Source organism: Macaca mulatta, chromosome 15 (genome assembly GCF_049350105.2).
Source record: "Macaca mulatta isolate MMU2019108-1 chromosome 15, T2T-MMU8v2.0, whole genome shotgun sequence".
NCBI lineage: Eukaryota > Metazoa > Chordata > Mammalia > Primates > Cercopithecidae > Macaca > Macaca mulatta.
In genome coordinates, this window is record NC_133420.1 from 68,475,699 (window position 1) to 68,481,530 (window position 5,832).

Genomic DNA, 5,832 nt, shown 5'->3' on the forward strand with positions numbered 1-5,832 from the left:
CTTAACATTTTATTTTTGGTTTACAATGCTAAAAGTCATGCCCAGGGGTGGAGATTTAAAATGCTAATGTTATATGCAATGTATGAGAAAGCATGTGAAGTGACTACACAAGTGCTAGGGAAAACCCTCCTATATATATCTTGATGAAACCCTTCCCTATAGGGAGGCCATATACAATTAACCTACATACTACCCTTGGGAAATAACCTACCTTTTTTCTTTCATGGTGCTGACTTCCTCATGCAAAAGCTGAGATAAATCTTTCTCTGGTCTCTGTGCTGCTGTGTCTGATGATCTCTCTTGGTTTCTCTCCTTGCAGCTGATAAGGACCCAGGGCAATGATAAGACTATGGTTGAAGAAGGTAGGCAAATTGAGCATTTGTAAGACTGTTGAATATGTATAATGTATTGGGGGAAACCCCACCCCTGATATTTATCGTGGGTTCTTTTCTATTTCCCTAAGCATCTCGACTGGTTTGAGAAATAAAGAGGAAGAGTACAAGAGAGAGAAATTTTAAATCTGGGTGTCTGGGGGAGATATCACATGTCGGCAGGTTCCATGATGCTCCCCAAGCCATAAAACCAGCAAGTTTTCATTAACGATTTTCAAAAAGGGAGGGAGTGTATGAATAGGGTGTGAGTCACAGAGATCACATGCTTCACAAAGTAATAAAATATCACAAAGCAAGTGCAGGCAGGGCGAGATCACAGGACCACAGGAAGGGGTGAAATTAAAATTGCTAATGAAGTTTCGGGCATGCATTGTATCAGGAGACAAGGTTTGAGAGCAGACAACCTGTCTGACTAAAATTTATTAGGTGAGAATTTCCTCGTCCTAATAATCCCGGGAGCGCTACAGGAAACCAGGACTTATTTCATCCCTTCGGCTTTGACCGTAAAAGGTGGCTGCCTCAAGGGGGCCGTATATAGACCTACCCTCAGGACACATTCTCTTTCTCAGGGATGTTCCTTACTGAGAAAAATAATTCAGCGATATTTCTCCTATTTGCTTTTGAAAGAAGAGAAATATGGCTCTGTTCCACCTGGCTCACTGGCAGTCAGAGTCCAAGGTCATCTCCTTTGTTCCCTAAAGATTGCTGTTATCCTGTTCTTTTTTCAAAGTGCCCAGATTTCATATTGTTCAAACACACATGCTCTATGAACAATTTGTGCAGTTAACGCAATCATCACAGGGTCCTGAGGCAACATACATCCTCCTCAGTTTACGAAGATGATGGGATTAAGAGATTAAAGTAAAGACAGGCATAGGAAATCACAATGGTATTGATTGGGGAAGTGATAAGTGTCCATGAAATCTTCACAATTTGTGTTCAGAGATTGCAGTAAAGGCACGCATAAGAAATTATAAAAGTATTAATTTGGGGAACTAATAAATGTCCATGAAATCTTCACAATTTATGTTCTTCTGCCATGGCTTCAGTCAGTCCATCCATTCAGGGTCCCTGACTTCCCACAACAATAATGGTGCTGTTTTAATATGAATTATTAATCAGATAATCTGTTTACCCTAACAGATTACATATTAACTTGTATTCATTTTAACAAAAACAAGAAGGACTTTAATTAAAGGTACACTTGGAAATTTTTGACATTGTTTATGCTTGAAGGGGAGCTATAAAAACAATACAGTAATAAAAACAGGAAAACAAGAACTATCATTTTTTATTATTTTTGTATGTATGCCAATCACTTCAGTTAATGTTTTAGATGCAGTATATTATTAAATATTTATTCCATTCTGAGAGAGGCACTCGTTACCACCATTTTGTAGACCAACAGTTCTCAACCTTTTTGGCACCAGGGACCTGTTTCATGGAAGACAATTTTTCCAAGGACCAGATTGGTGGTAAGGGGATGGTTTCAGGATGATTCAAGAACATTGCATTTATTGTACACTTTATTACTATTATTATTACATTATAATATATAATGAAATAACTATACAACGCACCATAATGTAGAATCAGTGGGATCTCTGAGCTTGTTTTCCTGCAACTAGACACTCCCATCTTGTGATGATGGGAGACAGTGACAGATCATCAGCATTCGAGTCTCATAAGGAGCCTGCAACCTAGATTCTTTGCTTGTGCAATTCACAATAGGGTTCATTCTCCTTTGAGAAGCTAATACCTCTGCTTATCTGACAGGAGGTGGAGCTCAGGTGGTAATGCGAGTGATGGGGAGTGGCTGTAAATATAGATGAAGCTTTGTGGCTCACCTGTGACCCACTTCCTGCTGTGAAACCCAGTTACTAAGAGGCTATGGACTGGTACGGGTCCATGGCCTGGGGTTTGAGGACCCCTGTGGTAGAGGAAGAAATTGATGTTAAGGGGTCATACATAACTTACATAGGATCATTTTGCTGATAAGAATATATCCAGAGCACTTGAATCCAGGGTCCAAATTATTAACAATAACCTCTTCCTTTTCTAATAATAATATTCGAAAATGTCACTAAAGTCACATTGAGAAAGAAGCTTACATTCTTGTGTAACTTCGAAAAGACCTATGTTCAGGTTAAGTAGTTAGTAATGACCATTATCTAACAATTAATCTTTTATATTCTAGCAATTACTATGTTCTTTCTTAATACACCCAGTGAAAGTTAGTCTCCCATATACTATTCTATTCTAAATAATTAACTGTCCTAAGAAAAAGAGCCCTAAATATAAATATCCACATTCAGTTTTATCACATTAGGTAGGTTTCATTTTAATCTGTTTCATTTATCTGTTAAGTACCTAGGGATCTTTGCCTCAGTCAATACTCTGATCTTTTTAAATTGAATTATCCTCCTTCAGGGACATAGCCTGATAGAAATGATTTAAGTAGCTAAAACAATTTGAGTTTCTTTCCTTTTTTTCAGTTTGAATTCTATTAAAATAAGTGCATTTTATTCTTAAATTTAAATACTAATACCTGCAAACTTTGTTGTATTCGTCTAAGAACTAAAATTAGAAAAATAAACTTTAGATATTTAAGTACCTACTTAAAAAATAAAACCTAACATTTGCTCCTTGAAGGATGCTGGTAACTTTTAAATCTTTTAAAAAATTGTTTAACTACGATTGTTTTAAAATTTATAAAACCATGCTTTCTTGTTTTGGTTTGTTTTTGAGATAGGGTCTCACTGTCTCATCCAGGCTAAAGTGCAGTGGCATGATCATAGCATACTGTAATCTTGAACCCCTGGGCTCAGGTGATCCTCCTGCCTGAGTCTCTCAAGTAATTAGGCCTATAGCTGTGCACCACCATGCTCAACTATTTTGTATTATTTTTTTTAGAGATGGGGTCTCTCTGTGTTGCCCAGGCTGGTCTGGAATGCCTGGCCTCAAGAAATCCTTCTTCCTTGGCCTCCCAAAACCCTAGGATTACAGGCATAAGTGACTGCACCTGTCATAAAACCATGTTTCTGAAGATATTATGAACAAATATGAAAAATTAAGTCTTATTTTAGGCTTACCAAATTCTGTTCCATATTTGGAGTTGTCTCGAGATGAATTCCCTTTAGAAGTAAGAAATCCCTTTTGACATAATTCTCACCCTGGTTTAGTTAGTTTAGACTGTGATAGATAGATTTTGACTCTGTTGAATTATAGATATATTAGCCAACAATTCCTGTCACAGGTAGTTAATAAATGGAGAAGTTCCTATTAACAATACTTCTTCACCTGGTGGCCTTTAGGCTATTCCACATTGTAACAGAAGACAAACAATTTAATTAATTGTCAAATGACAAATGACAAAAATCTCTACCTAGTAACCAATGCAGATTTTTCTCTTTAGTCATCATTTTAAAAATTATTTCAACTTTGAAACACCTTAAATCAGTAATATTGAAACCATGTCTTTGATGGGCTGGGATGTAAAGGTTGATAATTTGCCCCAGTGTGGCTTACTGGCAGTTTTGCTCCCATATGTCTTGTTTCTATTGTTTTACACCAGCAGTCAAGGAAAAAATTGTCTGTGAATTTGAAACGAAAGCACAGACACAGGAAGTGTATACATGTACAAATAAAATTTAGGAAATAAATTTTATGTTAAAGGTTTACATTAAATATGCAAAAGGTTAAATTAGCTGTGATCAATTGCCCAAAAGTATTTCCCTAAGATATGACTATATATTTCTATCCATCTATCTACCGATCAATTGTATATCTACCTATCTATTTATCTATTGTAATTAGAACTTGAAAAGCTATGCTCATTTGCTAAGTGATCTTCAAGAAAGGGATTCTTTGATGAGCAATTGAACTCAATATATTGACTCACATGTCCCAAACTTTTCTTGTTCCAAAGAAAAATAGTAACTGTAACTCAGTATCCATGAAAACTTTAATATTATTTTTACTTACATCCTAAATGATATACCTTAGGTTAAAACAAAAACAAACAAACAAAAAACCCCAGAAAACCCTACCACATTATACTGGAGTAAATTTGTGAGACTAACAGATTGTGGCTTAATGTATAGCAAAAGTTTTAAATCTTTACCAAAGGATATAAATGACTCTAAGCTCACACATCTAATACAAATATATAATAATCGTGAATATTTTTTAAGATCTGATATTATATACTTTTTTGCTAAATTGACTGCTGTCTCTCACTTGAATTTCAGTTGGTTGAGAGATTCAATTTAAAATATTCCTGGCGGGGAGGGATGAGAGGGCCTGACGTACAGATTATAAGCGCCATGGCTATGGCTAGTGTTAAATTTCTTGCTGGTGTTTTAAGAAAGCCAGATGCCTGGATTGGACTCTGGGGTGTTCTCCGAGGGACACCTGCGTCATACAAACTCTGTACTTCCTGGAATCGATACTTGTATTTTTCTAGTACCAAGTTACGTGCACCAAATTATAAAACACTTTTTTATAATATTTTCTCACTGAGACTCCCAGGACTTTTACTATCTCCAGAATATATTTTTCCTTTTTCCATAAGACTCAAAAGTAATATAAGCTCTACAAAATCTACTAAAAAGTCTCTGCATAAAGTAGATGAAGAGGACTCTGATGAAGAAAGCGATCATGAGGAGATGAGTGAGCAGGAAGAGGAGCTTGAGGATGACCCCACTGTAGTCAAAGACTATAAAGACCTGGAAAAAGCAGTGCAGTCTTTTTGGTATGATGTTGTCTTGAAGACGGGGCTAGATATTGGGAGAAACAAAGTGGAAGATGCATTCTACAAAGGTGAACTCAGGCTGAATGAGGAAAAATTATGGAAGAAAAGCAGAACTGTGAAAGTGGGAGATACATTGGATCTTCTCATTGGAGAGGATAAAGAAGCAGGAACAGAGACAGTTATGCGGATTCTCTTGAAAAAAGTGTTTGAAGAGAAGACTGAAAGTGAAAAATACAGAGTGGTGTTATGGTGGTGGAAAAGTTTACAGTTGCCTAAGAAGAGAACATCTAAATAAATGGATTGCTTTTTAGCAATAAAGCTGCTTTCTAGTGTTATACACACACACACACACACACACACACACACACACACACACACACACACACACACAATTCCTGGAACAAGAAACTTCATTTTTTACCTTCCTGTATATGTTCGATGAGGTCCCTAAGCAAAAAGAAAAAAAAAAAGTGGATTTTAGCTTTTTAGAGGCCAAAACTACTGCTGTTCATTTTGTTTCTTACCTCTTCTGTGTTATCTAGCAAAAAGGCAACACAAATAGTAGTAACCCTGGCCCCATTCTGTTAGAGAGGTGTCAATATATCAGTTCATTTAGTGGTTCATTGGGTTATTCTAAATCCTTAATAATTACATTTATAAACTGACATCTTGTAAGGAAAGCAAAAT

The 5,832-nt window shown here is 36.3% G+C and overlaps 1 pseudogene across 1 annotated transcript; it reads left to right on the forward strand.

The window, feature by feature from the left end:
* The first annotated feature begins 4,578 nt into the window (after positions 1–4,578).
* Positions 4,579–5,463, forward strand: LOC705797 (mitochondrial transcription rescue factor 1 pseudogene; annotated as a pseudogene). The gene has a single exon (XR_013405047.1). The product of XR_013405047.1 is annotated as a mitochondrial transcription rescue factor 1 pseudogene (transcript).
* The last annotated feature ends 369 nt before the right edge of the window (positions 5,464–5,832 follow it).